General features: G+C 34.4%; 1 long non-coding RNA gene across 1 annotated transcript; it reads right to left on the bottom strand.

The window, feature by feature from the left end:
• Positions 1–7,330: 7,330 nt before the first annotated feature.
• LOC113317840 lies at positions 7,331–18,998 on the bottom strand. Its single transcript, XR_003344049.1, has 2 exons — positions 18,306–18,998; positions 7,331–7,597 (listed from the first exon to the last, which is right to left on the bottom strand). It is a non-coding gene; the product is annotated as an uncharacterized LOC113317840 (long non-coding RNA).
• Between the last annotated feature and the right edge of the window lie 1,477 nt (positions 18,999–20,475).

The following is a 20,475-nucleotide window of genomic DNA, read 5'->3' as shown; positions in this document are numbered from 1 at the left end:
TCTCCAACTCCTTGAATTCTTCATTACTTCAAGTTGAAATGATTCTGAACGTGTTCAACTCAGCATCGTTGTTGTTGAAGATCTGTAGCGATAACAACTTTGGAAACAAAAATTCTCAATCGTCGTTATACAAAAACATAATATTATTATCTCCTCTAAAGTTCAACTATATCACAACTTCGAAGTAATACTACGGTGATATGTTTCTCCACCTTAATCAATACTTACATCTTTTGCATAATAGGTGAAACCTATAGATATTGGTTCACTCCTCCTTACATAATGATCTATAAACCATATTTATATAGTGCGAAACTACTAATTAATTCTCCCCCTTTTTTTAATAAAATTTGGCAAAGGTACGAAAACTATGGGATCATAATGACTTCAACCAAAAGATACTTCAAGATTTAAAGGAATTACATATATATCAACTTTATTTAGATGATATCACAGAGTAAGAAATACTAAACACTCATCTAGGAGATTTAAGATACAAGCATCCCTTGTAAATTCCACAGTCACACACCCCACAAAGATATACGATTAAGCACAAGTTCATTTAAGAACTCTTCCCCATTTGATGTCATTCCCAAGAGAACAACATGAGTGTCCTTAATTTTGTAAAAAGAAGGATTTTGTCGGACATTAATAAATCACACGGATTTATATTCTGAACATCGACTTAAACTAGTCTCAACGCCAGTTGCGAACAAAGAGATAATTTTAATCAGTATGACTCAACATAATTAGAATATCTTATGGAGTGTATAGTGAAGTAATAAAACATAAGTGTGATCACGAGTAGATAGATACTGCAAAAAATTCTCAAACAGTTTGTTCTATTTTTAGTTTATAAAAACATAATAGATTTAACTTCTGAGCATATATATAAGATATCAGTTCAATTTACAAAAATTAAAGGACACATATATCTCATAAGACTTTGCAATATATTAAACCAATAATGATTACATAATGCAAGTTCATCTTCCAAAAACTCTAGAATTTAAATAACTAAATCTAAAAAACATGCAAGATGAAAATTGTCGGAAATAGCTTGTGCAATCACAGTTTGTGCTATACCAAACCCTAGTTATCCTTCTCAAAAGCAAGAATAAATTCTTATAAGAAGTTTCCTAGTACTTAAAATAGAAAACAAAGTAAACTAGAATTTTCCACTCTTCATTGGTATTGAGATCCTTGAATTTGTCATCAACTGTATCCATGAGCTCTTCAAAGAAAATATCCTCATTGAGAAGATCACAAACATGAGATTTCATGAGAACAAGGTCAGCAGAAACCTTTTTCAACTCAGACCTTAACATGTCTAGACCTTTTAGCGTTTCCACAAGTTCTAGTTTTGCTTCCTCAAAGTGTTTAAGAACATCATAAACAACGTTAGCAGATATCATCTCTTCACGCTCAACATCTTGATGATCATATGAAATATGACAATTCATGCCAGAAAGATCTTTGGATGATTCAACAACTTCGTCATCAACCAAAGTTCTCTTCTTTTCTCTTGTTTCTATACCATCGCAATTAAGAGCTTTCTCCATGCTTTCGAAGATTCGTGACATAGAAGACATGCTTGGTTGCGGAACTCCTTGGATGAGAATTTCTCAATCACAAGAGAAGGTATATAAACAAGTTTGTAAAGAGGTATTTTCTAGGTTGACGGTCGGTTCGTGACCTAACTTGAAATTGGGGTTTTTGTACGGTCACAAAAGAAAAGTATGGGTACCTTCTCATGGTATGTAAACCAACGTTCCCAAAAAAAAATTAAGCACGGACTTTTGAGGAAAGTAAACAACTTTTAGAGAGCATAAAACATTTTTCAATACTGTAATTTCTCTACCTTTTCATATGATGATATTCCTTTTTTGAACATCAATACATTCTTAGCTCAATAAACAAAAGTTTAGAGCACAAGAGCATTAATATTCATGAAAAAGGTTTTATCATTAAGTGCTTGATAATCATGGAGCATGGATCAACAAGGAAATCATGGAGAATACGTAAAGGTTACAATATGAGAAAGATTATAGCTCATCAATTCTAAGTACTACTTGAATCAAATAATACACCTGTTCCACAACAATCCTTATCCAGCGGGATTTTTATGGATAAGGTTCCAAGATCTTAGTTTGCACAAGGGTGAGTGGTACGCTCACCAGAGGAATTATGCTGACGTTTACCTTTGTTTTTGCCTCTTTCTTTTGCTAAGAAAGTCCTTTTGGAATAGGAAAAGTGATCATAAAAATTACTATCATCATGAAAGGAGACAAGCTTAGAACCTTTACCTGAGGTTGACTGCATGGAAGATGAAAGTTTATAAATAAGATCTTTATAACCTGTAATGATCAAATTCATGTTAGCTTCTTGAATTGTTTCATTGATGAAAACATCAATTTTCTCAGGAGGCGTATGAATATCCTTATGAACCCATATCTGTGATTTTTATGAGTTCTTCTTTAACCGATTTTGCATACTTAACTTGTTTGGATATTCGTGGACCATGAAGGACTAACATTCTTAGAAGCAGATTTGCTTGAATGTTTTTTTACCCCAGAAGGTTTAGACATCCGAATATCAGTCACACTCTTCGGAATTAAATCTAAGGTGTTTTGAAGACGACTGAACTGATAGTTTTCCAACCTCAATTTGCACTTTCTTTGAACATGTACTTTAGTGTTGCAATAAAATAACTTTTCTTTGAGCATGTCCTTTCTGAGTTTCAATGAAAGCAGAATAGGTAGTTTTATCATACTCGTCTTATAAAGAACTTTTCCTCCTTTGAGACACAATTTTTTCTGGGTTAAAATTTTTTAACTGATCATCTCCTGTCAAAGTACTAGTACTTTGTTTATCAGTTTTCTGACTGCAATTTTGTTAGCATGCCATGAACAACAAGTATATTTACTTTTTCTAACTCATCGCCTTTTTCAGAACCTAACTTCATGGTAGTTTATTTGGATTCACTATCGCAATATAGAATTGAGTTCATACTCAACAATCATTCAATCTTCAAGGAGTTATCTTTAAGTTTAACCTCGAGTGAAAGAATTTTCGATTTCACTTTGGCATGCTCTTCAAGAAAAATCCTTATTTTGGAATCATGTTCAGAAATAATACCAATGAGAGTGTTGACTTTGTGTTTCAGCCGATTGACCTCAAAAGACTGGAATCCTACATGTGTTAAAATTTCACTACATTCTTTGACTGCTTCTCATTCTACTTCTAAGTCAGACTCATCAGAAAGATAATAGGGAGGACAGTTATCAAAACCCAACTGTTTTATGAGAACGGAATGTTATTCTATAAGAGAGTTTGAAAAACCAGACTTTTTTAAAAAATCCATAACAACAGTTTCTATTAAACTGGTGGGACGCTTATCAGATATTGCACTCTTTTCCATATAGTCAGATTGCTTCAAACACAGACTTATTAGGTCTTAAACGTGTTTGCCTGCTCGGATACCAATTGAAAACGCGGAGGTACCAAAATACACCACCAACTTTTTCTTAGGCAACCTGTATGGAAAAACTTAAATACAATTCTGAGAGTCCAACTTAATAAATCTCAATCAAGGAATATTATTTAGAGTTATATCTCTTTCTTTCACAATCAAAAACTTTACAGAGACTAGTCCGTGAACCTGATTTACGTATGAGAGTTCATGGACGATTCCAAAGATGAATATCCAAGAATCAATCAAGTCGTATGCAACAAACAAAGATGGACGTATCTACTTTAATTGATTTATGTACAACCTGTGATATTTCAATTATAAAGATAAACAATATAATGCGGAAAGAAATAACACAATCACTAGAAATTTTGTTAACGAGGAAATCGAAAATGCATAAAAACCCCGGGACCTAGTCCATATTGAACACCAAACTGTATTAAGCCTCTACAAAAACTAGCCTACTACAAATAACTTCGTACTGGAATGTAGTTGAGACCGAATTAAACCCTTACAACAATTCAGTTATAGTTGCGCACTTTACGCCTCTTGAATCCTAGCAGGACTCCCCGCAATTGATTGCCTTAGTTGACGTCCTTTACAGCCTAAGAGTTGCTTCAACTCAATTGAAGACTTCAAACCAATCTGCCTCCCACATATAAGCTTATATGTGATACCTTTTTTTATCAAAGATCAAGGTGAGACTGGAAATCGATAGCAATAGATAAAATTCTAACTAACCTCAAAATCCGGACTTATGCTTCTCGAATAGTAGCCTAGATTATTATTCACCTCACAAGTATTAAACCTGTGGAATCACAAAATCTGAGACAAAGAGAACTTTGCGATTTCTATCTATCTTGTTTGAGTGAACAACTCAACAATCAAAACAAGATCAAGATACTCGAACTTCTATCAAGATAAAGATAGTTGGACCTGGCTTCACGAATCCTTAAGTGAAGTCTTTTTAGTCGCTAAACCCTATAAGGGTTTAATGGAGAGGAAGACTCTAGTTTACAACCAATGTTTTGAGACCCGGACCAGACAGCGAACCAGCAAAATCACCGGGTCAGGATCGTATAGTTCAACCAGTGATCCAACCGGCGGTTCACTGGGTGAATATATAATATAATACATGAGAAATTATTTATGTGATAGACTCAAAGATGGCTAATACGGGGATGGTTCTGTTAATTAGGCTAGTTTTTACTTATTCCCCAAATTTCTTAACATTCCTAACTCCATATTTGCCCGTCATATGCTAACTTATTACGTTTCCCACTACACCAAAACCCTAATCGCTTAAAGCATTTGTTTTCTCTCACTCTCGTACACCTATCTCTCTCTCACTATGCATTTTAACTATCGCTCCATCTTTGTTTGTAGCAATCAAAAATGTATTGTTATGAAAACTCTACTCTCTCTTTCTATGGATTTGTAACATGAGAAGAAACCAATAATTGACGGATGGTTATTTCATCATGATTTTTGTATTCTTCTAGCCTATTTGTTTGATTGTTTATAATAGTGCTCATGCATGCTAGCATATATATTTTTGTAAATCTTTCTCCATCTGTGCTTGATCTTTTAATGGAATGAATACGGTTACTGGTTTCGAAATTTAATCGGGGGTTCTAACCTTTTTTTTTTGGTTCTTTATTGAACTGGGTCTCATGGGTTACTGGTCCAACCGCCCGATTCTCTCGGTTTATTGGTTTTATTAACATGTTTGTGGGTCAGTATTGAACCAGACGTTTTTGTTACTGGTCAGAAGTTTACCGGTTCAATTGACCGGTTTGGTTCTTAAAACACTATTTACAACTAGGACACACAAATAATAGTGTCGGGGATTTAAAAATCTCAGTTGCTCGAGGTTCTCCCTTATATAGACTTTCAAAGTATAGGTTGCTTTAGGCTTAAGCTAAGATAGCTTTGGAACCAAGCAAACAATATCCACCGTTAGATGAATCTTTGAAATATGATTAACATATCAAGATATATACTATGGTTGGGATGAACAGTAACCGAACCGTGTACAAAGATATTGATCATAGACGGTTAGCCGAAACTAGCCGATTGAACTATAAGCTTAATCATTTTCATTAACACTTAAGACTTTTAAGTTTGAGTCACAACCATAGGTTATAATGTGATAAATCATGTCTATATAGTGTTTTTAGAGATTTATTCAAATGCTAATTATCTCGTAGAAATAATTTTATATGCATCTGATAATATTCTACAGGGCAAGTACGTGTACTCTTCCTTATTCGTGACTATTTTTGTCATGGTACATGTACCGGGTATGTGTATCCTTAAGACAAAAACGTATTCAGGAACTCACAGAACTTTTCCAGTTTGCGTACCGGGTATGGATACCACACCGGTTTCAAAACCAATAGTTTCTTTACGGTATGCATACGGTATGGATACCTGGTATGCGTACCAAAATGTTGTTGTCGACCTATAGCTATGCCGGTAGATGTACTGGGTACATGTACTGCGGCTCCGGACCTATGAAAGTTCTCCCAGTATGTGAACCGGTATGCATACTGTCATTATCCAAATTTACATTGGTTCTATATATCTCTCTAAATCAATTCAAAACATTCACAAATAACATCAATGACACATGTCATTGTTCCAGGATATTTTCGAATAATAATATTGAATCATGATTTAGATTATGAACAATAAATTGTTCTTAACCGAAATTCATCAAGTATGAACAAATTTTCATTAAGCTTAGTCATATATATTTCGAGAACTAATTACCAAAATGAACTTGACTCGAAATTCTTGATATGCTTGCGATAGTATAATTAGTCATGCGACAACGTCTCATAGATAAAAGGACGAATATAAATTGAGAAACAGGTGGTTCAGTCTTCACTTACCTTTTGTTGAAGAAGTTCTCCAAAAGCTTCTGTTGATCTTCGACTTCAAACGGTAGAATGCAATGATGTCCGATTCTTAACTACATACTTCTATCCTAATCAGAGACTTGCCTAATTATAGAACAAAATTCAAGATATAGTTTTTATCAATTAAATTTGACAACAAGATTGCTATAGCAACACTTGTGAGTTCGACCGAGCAATGTACTAACAAAAAGTCACATAAAAATCTCTTCAAACCCATTAAGTATGAAATGATTTTAGATATCTCTGATTGAGATACAAACCTTTGTTTGTTATAATCTCTGCCAGAAACGTGAAATTGAGTTGATATTTTCCGTTTGAGTTAAGTTTAGTTCTCAACTCAATAATAGGCACTTAGGAAAACCTTCGTCTGAAGGCAAGCAACTAATATATAATTCTTATTGAGAGGAGTACTTCATGGATCTTGTCATACCAAACTGAAATAACGAGGATACCAAGTAAACCGCAATCTTTTAGGTATCAACCTATGCAAGACGCACCTTGTGTAATCTAATACAGACAAGCATTGTCAAGAAGATTACTTCAACAAGATGCGCACTTGGTATATAGAGTAAGTTAGAAATCCAGACCAAACTATGAGATCAAACCAAGTGTTGGATTAACATATCGTGCTATTACTTTAATTATAACTATAGAAATAATTATAATGTGGAAAATAAAGTAAAGGCACATAAAAAATTATGTTAATGAGGAAACCGCAAATGCAAAAAAATCCCGGGACCTTGTCCAGTTTTGAATACAAAGACTTCGTATAGTTGAAACCAAGTAATCTAACTCCAAGTTACCCAGTTCCTTCAGTATACTTGCGCCTTAAGCACTCAACTCCTTTGGATCGTTTTCGAAATAATAAAGGACTAATCTGTTTCAGTAACTACTCAATCAATCTCCTAGATCAACAAGTTAATCAGGGATGTAGTTGAGTATAAAAGTTAATCAATATAAGCTCGTTCGTATCGGTAAGATCAACTAAGATCAAGATTACCTAAATAATCTATCTTAGTTCACGAACTATTAAAGTAGATCTCAAAGAGATACACACAAGGATTGTTGATTTATACAACAAGCTTAAAAAGTCTGTACGAGATAAACAATCTTGTCGAATCCCAGTTAATCAAAAGTTATCACAAATATCAGAATAACAAAAAGAAATCTTCTAGACTTCAACCTCCAGTCTTCAAGTTACCTGCACAAAACAGAGTCTGTTAACAATGATCGATCACACACATAACGGAGTCTGTTAACAATGGATGATTAAAAGTCATATCTTTAGATCTATCGAAATATCAGAACCGAAATTGCAGTTCGAGTGACCTTATATCAAAAAAGAAGGATCATATAATAAATAAACTAGATTTATCAAGGTTCAACACACTGTTAGTCATCAAATTGATAATCAATAATTAAATAACAGTATGATCTAGTTTCCCACCAAAGGTACTACTAGTACTTCTTTGATCCCACAAAAGTCTTTAATGAAACGCACATAAGATTTTTCACTTAATTAGGATACTGTCCTCTCGAATGAGTATTACAATAATACTCTAGTGGGATTTTCGCAAAATCGGTTAGATCAGTGCGTCCAGTGGATAAGTTGGTAAGAACGAAAAACTTCACTATTTATAATGACCAAGGTAGTTTTGACAACAAGGAAATTCCAAATCTGAAAATACTAAAGATATTCTATAAATGCTTATTTTCGGTTTTGTAATATTTCAACAGTAATCCATGTAATACTCCAAAATATCTTTTGGATGATAACCAAATATTAGCTAGTATATAATATATGCTTAACTAATATATCTACCAGAGATATGGTTATCCACTGTGATATGAATAGCATACTAACTCTTAATATCAAAAAGATATTTAGAATATTTCGGTTGGGATCACATCTTGGGTATCAAGGAAAATACTTGAAAAATAAGAAATAGTAGTTTAGCACATGTTCAAATATATTACATCGACATCTTATGAACTTTCCATATTAACCAAACACATCTTCGGTATCTATCCAACCCCTAAAGTAATAGACAAACCTAAAACGTTCATATTGGTGAACTAGGGATCTGTCCTGCTAGACATCTATGGGATTGATCCTTAGGATTAGTCCTAGCATAGATTCTTGGTAAGAGATCAGTCTTACTAGAGATCCTTGTTTAAGGGATCAGTCCTAGAATATATCTTTTAATTTCATTCAACTACTAAACAAGTTTCACAAGTCTAATTCCTTAAACTCATCTAATTAAACATAGTCTTCGAGGTATGAAATCAAACCGAAAGTTCAACACACTAATTAATAATGAAAACACGGGGGTATAACTACCACACCAAATATTTTGTTCGACAATATTTACGGACTAAACTCCAATATAATTCCGAGAGCACTAACTTAAAAGTGAGACTCAATCAAGAAAGATATCAAAGTGTTTTATCTCTTTCTCAATACAATCAGTAAATCAACTAGATGAAAATCCGTGAGACTGATTGATATGAGAATAAGTCGGATGGTACCAAAGACCAATGACTGAGTGTCAATCAAGTTCTATCCAACAATCAAGGTCAACTACGCACAACCTGTGATATTTCAATTATATAAACAAATATAATGCGGAAAAAAATAACACAGACACCAGAAATTTTGTTAACGAGGAAACCGCAAATGCAGAAAACCCCCGGGACCTAGTCCAGATTTGAACACCACACTGTATTAATCCTCTACAGAGACTAGCCTACTACAAGTTAACTTCGGACTGGAATGTATTTGATCCCTAACCAAGTCGCACCGATTAAGATATAGTCGCGTTCCTTACGCAACTTGAATCCCAGCAAGACTCTGCGCACTTGATTCCATTAGCTGATCTCACCCACAACTAAGAGTTGCTACGATCCAAAGTCGAAGAATTAAAAACAAATCTGTCTCCTACTGATATGTCTATCCTTTATTCTTTTTATTTCGTCTTTTGATACAAAGATCAAGGTGAACAGGAACCAACTAATAACCCGGTTTTTTACTCCCGAAGAGCAGCCTAGAAATATTAGTCAACTCACAACAACCTAACTGATAAACAAAGGAAGTTATTGCGGAATCACAAGAGTCTCAGACGAAGAACTGTTGTGATTACTTTTTATATCTTCCCTATCGGAGAAAATTCTCGAGTAAATCTTAGAGAAGATAAAACTCAATACGATAGAACAAGTAAGATCAGAATACACAACTACATAGAAAATAGTTGGACCTGGCTTCACGAATCCCAAATAAAGTCTTCAAGTCGTTAACCTAATAATGATTTTGGAAAAACCCAGGTTAAAGGAGAATCGACTCTAGTTTACAACTAGGACACACGAGCGTGTCGAGATTAGGTTTCCCAGCTGCTAGAGTTCTCCCTTATATAGTCTTTCAAATCAGGATTGCTTATAATCAAAGCTAAGAAAGCTTAGTAACAAAGCAATTGATATTCACCGTTAGATGAACTCCTGATTTAAGATTCAAGCTAGTCTGCTTAGAAACTAAGCAATCAATCTCCACCGTCAGATGGTATTAGCTTGATATACACAAATGAAATATACCTATATTTAGATATGGATGAGCCATACCCAAACATGTATACCTTGTTCGCTCAATAACAGTTAACCGAAGTTAGCCATATTAACACTTATAAATTAGCCATATTCATCTAACACTTCTAGATCAAATATGATGATCAATCAATCATGATAGATAATCAATTGAATATAAAAGTGTTTCAAGAGATTTGTTCAAATATATATATATATATATATGAACCATTTGAAACAAAATCGGTTTGGTTTGTAATTATACAATAGTACTTATACAAGAACCAATTCACGAACAGAATGCCACGGTTTTTAAAACTAGTTCACATACCTTAATTATTAAAGTTCCAGTGACTTAAGTTCGCAAACGAACTTGAATTCATGAGTATGAAAATCGCACTTTACCGATTTTAGAGTCTGACCACTGTGTTCGCAAACTGAGTACCCGAACAATAATTCCGGACTTCGCCTTTTTCCAGCTGTTCGCAAACATGGTATGCGAACAACATTTCCGGACCTGACCTTTGTCTAGCCGTTCACAAACAGGATACACGAACAACAGTTCTAGACCTTTTCACAGGTAAACCAGTTCGCAAACAAGGTTCGCAAGCCATAGTTCCGGACCTGAACTAGACTTCCACAGTGCACATACAAAGTATACATACTGTGATATATCCGGGTATTGATACTCGTTATAAACTCTCATTTAATCATTGAAACATTCTTAGAAGACAACAATGGTAATCTTACACATACCACTAGCTTCAAGCAATTTTCAAGTGATTAACCGATCAATACGAAACTATCCAATTTAACATCAAATGACTATCTCACACAAATCACGTAAGATGTTCATGGTAATTTTCACATGATCATCTTTGACTTAATATTTAGTTTCCAACAAATAAATTGTTTCCAACTAAACTCGTCAAGTATACGATGAACTTAGTTAAATCTAAAAGCTTCCAACACATATTTCGAGAAATGGATAAACGAGATAAACTCAGCTCGAAATATGAAATGTGTGTAATGGAAAAGTCTATATGTTTATACTACTTAGTCTCTTTAGAAGATAGAATAGGATAAACTTCTGAGTGATAGATAAGTTTTAGTCTCCACATACCTTTTGTTGATGAAGTTCCTCCAAGCTCTTCAGTAGATCTTCTTCTTCAATTGGTGAACTTCGTGAAGTTAAAGCTCAACTACACACTTTTATCCTAGTCCGAGACATAGCTATAAGTAGACTAGAAATCAAGTATATAGGTTTGATCAACTAAACTTGACAAACAAGCTTGAGATAACAATGCTTGCGAGTTCGACCGAGCAGTTCTCTAACAAATAACAAGTCATCAATTAATGTCATGTCGAATCTACGAAGTCCAAATATCTAAACCATACTTTGTAATCCAATATACCAAAGTTGTAAAACAACTAGTATATGCTTCATTGTCACTTTGATCATAATAATATGATCAAGTCCCTAATACGATAAATACATGAATATACTTCGTATGTTATGTTTTCAGTCTAAACGACTTGAAAATAAATGCAGACTGAAATGGAACAAGTCAGGTATGTGGTTTTAACCTCGAATAGAAAGATAGAATGGGATAGACTTCTGAGTGATAGATAAGTTTTAGTCTCCACATACCTTTTGTTGATGAAGTTCCTCCAATCTCTTCAGTAGATCTTATTCTTCAATTGGTGAACTTCGTGAAGTTAAATCTCAACTACACACTTTTATCCTAGTCCGAGACATAGCTATAAGTAGACTAGAAATCAAGTATATAGGTTTGATCAACTAAACTTGACAAACAAGTTTGAGATAACAACGCTTGCGAGTTCGACCGAGCGGTTCTCTAACAAATAACAAGTCATCAATTAATGTCATGTCGAATCTACGAAGTCCAAATATCTAAACCATACTTTGTAATCCAATATACCAAAGTTGCGTTAAAAAACTAGTATATACTTCATTGTCACTTTGATCATAATAATATGATCAAGTCACTAATACTGTAGATACATGAATATACTTCGTATGTTATGTTTTCAGTCTAAACGACTTGAAAAAAAACGCAGACTGAAATCGAACAAGTCAGGTATGTGGTTTTAACCTCGAATAGAAAGATAGAATATGATTGACTTCTGAGTGATAGATAAGTTTTAGTCTCCACATACCTTTTGTTGATGAAGTTCCTCCAAGATCTTCAGTAGATCTTCTTCTACAATTGGAAAACGCCGTGAAGTCTAAAGCTCAACTACACACTTTTATCCTAGTCCGAGACATAGCTATAAGTAGACTAGAAATCAAGTATATAGGTTTGATCAACTAAACTTGACAAACAAGCTTGAGATAGCAAGGCTTGCGAGTTCGACCGAGCAGTGCTCTAACAAATAACAAGTCATCAATTAATGTCATGTCGAATCTACAAAGTCCAAATATCTAAACCATACTTTGTAATCCAATATACCAAATTTGCGTAAAACAACTAGTATATGCTTCATTGTCACTTTGACCATAATAATATGATCAAGTCCCTAATACGATAAATACATGAATATACTTCGTATGTTATGTTTTCAGTCTAAACGACTTGAAAATAAATGCAGACTGAAATGGAACAAGTCAGGTATGTGGTTTTAACCTCGAATAGAAAGATAGAATGGGATAGACTTCTGAGTGATAGATAAGTTTTAGTCTCCACATACCTTTTGTTGATGAAGTTCCTCCAAGCTCTTCAGTAGATCTTCTTCTTCAATTGGTGAACTTCGTGAAGTTAAAGCTCAACTACACACTTTTATCCTAGTCCGAGACATAGCTATAAGTAGACTAGAAATCAAGTATATAGGTTTGATCAACTAAACTTGACAAACAAGCTTGAGATAACAACGCTTGCGAGGTCGACCGAGCAGTTCTCTAACAAATAACAAGTCATCAATTAATGTCATGTCGAATCTACGAAGTCCAAATATCTAAACCATACTTTGTAACCCAATATACCAAAGTTGCGTTAAACAACTAGTATATGCTTCATTGTCACTTTGATCATAATAATATGATCAAGTCACTAATAATGTAGATACATGAATATACTTCGTATGTTATGTTTTCAGTCTAAACGACTTGAAAAAAAACGCAGACTGAAATCGAACAAGTCAGGTATGTGGTTTTAACCTCGAATAGAAAGATAGAATAGGATTGACTTCTGAGTGATAGATAAGTTTTAGTCTCCACATACCTTTTGTTGATGAAGTTCCTCCAAGCTCTTCAGTAGATCTTCTTCTTCAATTGGCAAAAGCCGTGAAATCTAAAGCTCAACTACACACTTTTATCCTAGTCCGAGACATAGCTATAAGTAGACTAGAAATCAAGTATATAGGTTTGATCAACTAAACTTGACAAACAAGCTTGAGATAGCAAGGCTTGCGAGTTCGACCGAGCAGTGCTCTAACAAATAACAAGTCATCAATTAATGTCATGTCGAATCTACAAAGTCCAAATATCTAAACCATACTTTGTAATCCAATATACCAAAGTTGCGTAAAACAACTAGTATATGCTTCATTGTCACTTTGATCATAATAATATGATCAAGTCCCTAATACGATAATTACATGAATATACTTCGTATGTTATGTTTTCAGTCTAAACGACTTGAAAATAAATGCAGACTGAAATGGAACACGTCAGGTATGTGGTTTTAACCTCGAATAGAAAGATAGAATGGGATAGACTTCTGAGTGATAGATAAGTTTTAGTCTCCACATACCTTTTGTTGATGAAGTTCCTCCAAGCTCTTCAGTAGATCTTCTTCTTCAATTGGTGAACTTCGTGAAGTTAAAGCTCAACTACACACTTTTATCCTAGTCCGAGACATAGCTATAAGTAGACTAGAAATCAAGTATATAGGTTTGATCAACTAAACTTGACAAACAAGCTTGAGATAACAACGCTTGCGAGTTCGACCGAGCAGTTCTCTAACAAATAACAAGTCATCAATTAATGTCATGTCGAATCTACGAAGTCCAAATATCTAAACCATACTTTGTAATCCAATATACCAAAGTTGCGTTAAACAACTAGTATATGCTTCATTGTCACTTTGATCATAATAATATGATCAAGTCACTAATACTGTAGATACATGAATATACTTCGTATGTTATGTTTTCAGTCTAAACGACTTGAAAAAAAACGCAGACTGAAATCGAACAAGTCAGGTATGTGGTTTTAACCTCGAATAGAAAGATAGAATAAGATTGACTTCTGAGTGATAGATAAGTTTTAGTCGCCACATACCTTTTGTTGATGAAGTTCCTCCAAGCTCTTCAGTAGATCTTCTTCTTCAATTGGTGAACGCCGTGAAGTATAAAGCTCAACTACACACTTTTATCCTAGTCCGAGACATAGCTATAAATAGACTAGAAATCAAGTATATAGGTTTGATCAACTAAACTTGACAAACAAGCTTGAGATAGCAATGCTTGCGAGTTCGACCGAGTTGTGCTCTAACAAATAACAAGTCATCAATTAATGTCATGTCGAATCTACGAAGTCCAAATATCTAAACCATACTTTGTAATCCAATATACCAAAGTTGCGTAAAACAACTAGTATATGCTTCATTGTCACTTTGATCATAATAATATGATCAAGTCACTAATACTGTAGATACATGAATATACTTCGTATGTTATGTTTTCAGTCTAAACGACTTGAAAAAAACGCAGACTGAAATCGAACAAGTCAGGTATGTGGTTTTAACCTTGAATAGAAAGATGATGTATTCGCTGATGCCGATACGTCTTCAGGTTCTTCAGAGTAACACGAGCGAGTATCAATATTTTTATTGCTCCTAGTCTAACCTAACGAAGTTGATTTTAGTAATCTAATCAAGCAACTTCGAGTTTTGGAGCTAAACCAAACTTGACATACCAACGCTTGGTGGGTTCAACAGTGCAATGCTTTAACATAAACTCTCAGTTTATGAAAATGAGAATAACACAAAGTAACAACAAAGTTTTATGTACCAAAGATACACAAAGTTATCGTGTACCTTGCCTTGTAAACTTGAAGGATCAAAATGATGGGAGTAAACAAAAAAACCGATCTAACAACAATGACAACAACACTCAGAAGGAAACGCTACTAGCATGGACGTTTTCATATCATCAATAAAAAGAAAAGACGAAGATTCAATTGTAGAAAAATTTTCGTATGAAACTGGCAGTCCATCGGATTAGTCAAATAACATCGATGTGCGACTAATGCGTCGTAAAACCTTCGATCAAAACCTGTCTAAGTGAGACACAAGATAAACAACCACAGTAAGGATAACGGACACCTCATGTAGAGACTATGTGTAATACTAGACAATTAGTAATACATAAAATATTCGCATCACCCCAACATGTGCGGCAAAAAAGACAGAATACCGACAACAAGCACAATAATAACAAATACAACTAGACCTCCAATAAAGGCAAAGAAAAAGTATGGTATAAGGATAACACATGTTTGAACTACTAATGCGATCAACAAATGCAACAACGTGAATATGCAATGTCAACTATGTAAGACCAGTACTAGCTAGAAAAACTAACTCAACATATAAAGATGCAAGCGGCGAAGATACGAGAAATGAAAAATTAAAATTCAGGCTAACACTACTATACAAATCTTATTATGTATATTTACATAACATGGATGAGTACTATGGAGTAAACGAAAATTGAAGACTACATGGAAATACTAAGAGCTGGAAACTAACCAAAGATGATCATAAATGAATCAAGTTATTTGTGCAGGTACATTGAAGACCGAAGATTTGAAGACAAAAAGATTTTTTTAATGGTATTCTGATCTTATTGATTACACTTCGTGCACACTTGATTGACTGGGATCCAAAAAGTTGGTTTATCTTTGATAAACTTGCATAACTTGTTGCATAGATCGACAATCTATCATTTGGTGGTTCTCTTCAGGATCCGAATCCGATAGGTTATAAACTAAGATTTAATTATCTTAATATTAGTTGATATAAACCAATACAAATGAGTTTCTATATACTATTTAAATGGAAGAGCCTTTGTATAACTCAACATATATCTCTGATTTAGTTGTTGAGATTGATAAAGCGACTATCGAATACATGTTAGTCCTTTACTGTTTCGGTGTACGATCCAAAGGACTTGACTGCTAGAAGTCTCCACAATGGGTGAAACAACTAAAGATAGTATACTTTATCTTAGGATTCACGCGCATTGACCAAATTGGTAGTAGGCACAGGGATGCTGAAGGAACTAGGTAACTTGGAGTCAGTTTACTTGATGTCAACTATACGAAGTTGGTATTAGTCTTTGTATATCAACTTAATTCTGAGAGTATCCAAACTGGACTAGGTCCCGAGATTTTTCTACATTTGTGGTTTCCTCGTAAACAAAATCTTGTGTCGTGTTATTTACTTTATTTCCGCATTATTATGATATGGACACCAATGGACCACATAATATATCTTGTCATTTCTAGAATTAATTCCAACTCCAACCACACACCTCAGACATCTGAATTTCCATCCATTTTACGGACAAAGTACCGTATTTTAGTCTAATCAAGCTTTATTTACTAAATTATTCAAAACTAGATAAAATCATCGAATATGTACAAAATAAAGAACTAAATAAATATAAATTAAGATGTAAAAACAAATTGTTTGCGCACTCATCAACCACTTTCTACATTTCCTGGTTGTGGGTTGTCATCAGGACCTGGGGAGGTCCAAGATTTTATTTGAAAAACAAATTATGTAATCTCCTCAATAGTTGGGGTAGCAAAAATAATTTCATTATCCTCAATAGAAATACAAGATTCAACATTATAAAGAAAGCAATCGGGAATTAGAGGTTACAAGTACGGAAAATGCTAGAAAAATGTCTCTTAAATTCACTAGCATTACTATCTATGTCAATTAGGTGCACACACCGATCTCAGATAGAATGGTGTCTATATGAGTTATTCTCTATCTATACTTTAGCTTGTCATGGAGATACCTAGTATTCTTATCAACATAAGCAAGATAATTTTCCTCTGCCGTCTACGTATAGAATTCTTGTTGCACATCATACCAATATTTAAGTTTATCTTCAAGCTCCTTGACACTAGCCATATTAATATTAGCATTAGTAACACTAACCCAACTAACTGGTCATGAACAAGTTTCGACTGCGTTTGAGTATTACCAAAAGTGTTTAGGTTTCATTCCCTAAGGACATGTTTAACATTAACGAGGGATTCAGTGAGTCGAAAGCATGAGATCCTCTATCTTGATAATGCCAGTTGGACCTTGTGATATCCTTACAAGAATTATTAAGGAACCAACATTTATACATTTACTGAATATCTAATGTTTCCTAGTGGTGCTTTCTTCCCTAGCACTAACTAATAAATAAATTTGGACAATAATCACTCCCCAAAGCAAGCAGATGATACACAATAAAATTTGGAAAGCAGTCACAGTACCAAGAGTTACCAAAATCCCTATCAACCATCTCAAAGATCATAATAACATCATCCTCGTATTGCACAAGGTAAAAGGATTCCCAATAAAATTTACACCGGACAACCAAAAAAAATCTAGATGATTTATAACACCATCTATCTGATATTGGGGATAGGCTTACTACTTAAATTTTCTTCCTTCCTAATAACATAATTAAGGTCAATTTAATCCAAGGATATCGAAATCTACATGAAAGACTAGCTAAGAAATCCCACTTTCAAGCATCACCACTATCAACTAATGCACCATACATACACACAAGTAGGACCTTTCCGCCATAGTGTCAAATTGAGCTAAACAAACAATAAATTTGTATTGCAGTCCATAAAATCAATACTCAAGCCATCCCTACCCATCAAAAAAAGACCACCCGACAATCCAATTGGGTTTACAAACCAATAATTGGTGTAACTATATTACTTGTGAACCTAATCATTTCTTTATCTTTATTTTTTGTTTCATCTAGAAAGACTACATCAGGGTCATTAGATTTGACTAAATCCTTAAGGTGATGCCTAGTGTGCTTATTCCAAGAGCTGTGAACATTCCTTGTCCACACCTTCGTTTTAAAAAAAAATCAAATGAGGACCACAACAATAAAACAATACCCAAAATTTCCCAAAAAGGTTATGAGAAATAAGAACAAAAATAATCAGACGAATCGGTGAAAGAACCTGAGAAACCTTAAATTTTTCTAGACCTATTAATAAATTGATTATAACAAAATCTAGATGATGTAAACATAAAATATTTGAAATAATTAGAATCTCGTACCTGATTCCAGTGCTTCCTCGCTTCCTCAGTGATGATTCAATCTTCCTATCTATCATAATTTTTTCCTCCATTTCAGTATTACCTGTGCATCCTTTACTTTACTCAAGATGGTGGCTGTAGATGTAGACATGTTGAGATACTCAGAAGCATGAGTTTCCGCTATCAAGGTTGATTGATCAGTGATTTGGTGATTAGGGTCTTGAATATTGGCTATAGTGGATAAAGGATGAGAAGACGCGCGACATCTGATTTCACTATCCTTTCTTCTCATCTTGTTTCTCCTTGTATCTTTTTCTAGGTTTGACTGAGCCTATTATCCATAATAGCTAGCAAGAATACCTTGTTTGGTAGACTTAAACCCATTATGACTATTTTCTTCCCCTTCAACAACAACTCATTCTCATCAATGTTATCCCCGTCTTCAAGTTCACCAAAATCTTAAGCTTGAAGATACTCATTATATTAAACAATGTTAATTTCGTAAATCATGACTTTATAAGCATTCGCTTCACAATCATTAAGATTATGATTAATGACAAAACATTTATTGCATATCTTATCCATACTTCTTCTTTACTGCGTCAGGAATCCCTATACCTCCCTTAAGTGGTCGCCAAAGATACACTTCAACTTCAGCTATCACCACATTCCCCTTTACGGAATAGCTCACTAATGAATCCATTATACCCAAGTGGCAGAGGGGAGCTAGACAAACACTTGTGCGCATAACTTGTGAGACGGGATAATTGCATGTGGTCTACATTTTTTTTTAAATATTTAAATATATCCATTTATATTTAAATAGATAATATGTATGATTGAATACACTCCTCTAGTCGTTTTGGAGCTGGATTATTCCAATCTGCATTACAAGATAAACTGTTTGTTAATATAAGATTTATATCTACGATTGATTGGGATCAATCATAACATGCTGACCGTTAACATCGATCGTTGATATAAGATTTTCAGCGACCCGCATAGCCACGTCATATATGAAAAATGCGCTCAAACAACGACCCTTTCCCCGGCTGCCAAAGCAAGTCATTTAACTTGTATATATGACTTGCTTCGACGGTCGCAAAACTACTATTTTCCACTAGTTGTTTTGCTAAAATACGAGCCATATTAATTTTTATTTTTATAGAGAAAGGCTTTAAGAAAGGCTGATAGTCTGCCTCAGCAATAGGCGAAAGCTAAATAGAAGGTGTGGACCAGAACATAGACATAACATTTACCTTAGCTCGAGGAGATAAAGTATGAGCAACATGATTACAAGTTCTTGGCATGAAAGAAAAATTACATGCCACAAGACTAGAACTAAAAATAAAATGTCCTTATAAAGAGCATACGTCCGTTGGTTGCCCTCAAAGTTTCCTGCTGAAAATTGGTCAACCATTTCCTTGACATCACTTTCTATAATTACATGAGTGAACTATAAATCCGATACCTTCTTTAAAACTGCCCATATTGCTCGAATCTCGGCTTCTTTTGGAGAGTAAACTTCAAAGGTAATAGAACCATAAAAGAAAGTCTTATTAGAGGAGTCACTCATTCAAAAACCAAAGGTATGGGGCTGGCAACGGATAACCGAAATCCGATACCGTTTCCGAAAATCCGTCATATCGGAATCGGATATTTTATCGGATAATACCTCTTAACCCTATCGGAACCAGATTGGGATGATTCCGTTAGGTTAATATCCGACATCCGTAAGCCTAGGAGTGTACTTGTAATTTCCTACCCCTAGGTATTATCTCGTCTGTGGTCATCCAAACAACATCAATTGTTGTGTCTATTTTAGCCGAGAAATCGACTGAGTTTGTCGACCGGCTTCGTCCAATCGACTCTGGATTCTTTTTCTTCTCAGTCATCATCAAAGATTCCAACTCTGACATTGTTTCTAAACCCATTAGCCTAGAAACCAACCCTGGTGTTGATGGAATCTTCTTATCATCAAGCAATGTGAATTCATCATCATCATGCATGTTGGACTTGATTCGGTTCTTTAATGCAGTCGAACGGGTGCGTTCGGAAACCACCGATGCCGAGAAAATGTCGTTTAATACTAGAGAAGCACTTGGTTGTGACATTGTGAGAGTTGCTTAGGTTTGTATCCAAAAAATTTGAAGTTGAAGAAGTTGAAGGAGAAGATGACAGGGAAAAATAT

This window comes from Papaver somniferum, chromosome 10 (assembly GCF_003573695.1).
Source record: "Papaver somniferum cultivar HN1 chromosome 10, ASM357369v1, whole genome shotgun sequence".
Classification (NCBI taxonomy): Eukaryota; Viridiplantae; Streptophyta; class Magnoliopsida; order Ranunculales; family Papaveraceae; genus Papaver; species Papaver somniferum.
Note: the sequence above shows the minus strand (reverse complement) of the source record. Positions and strands in the feature narration are given on the sequence as shown.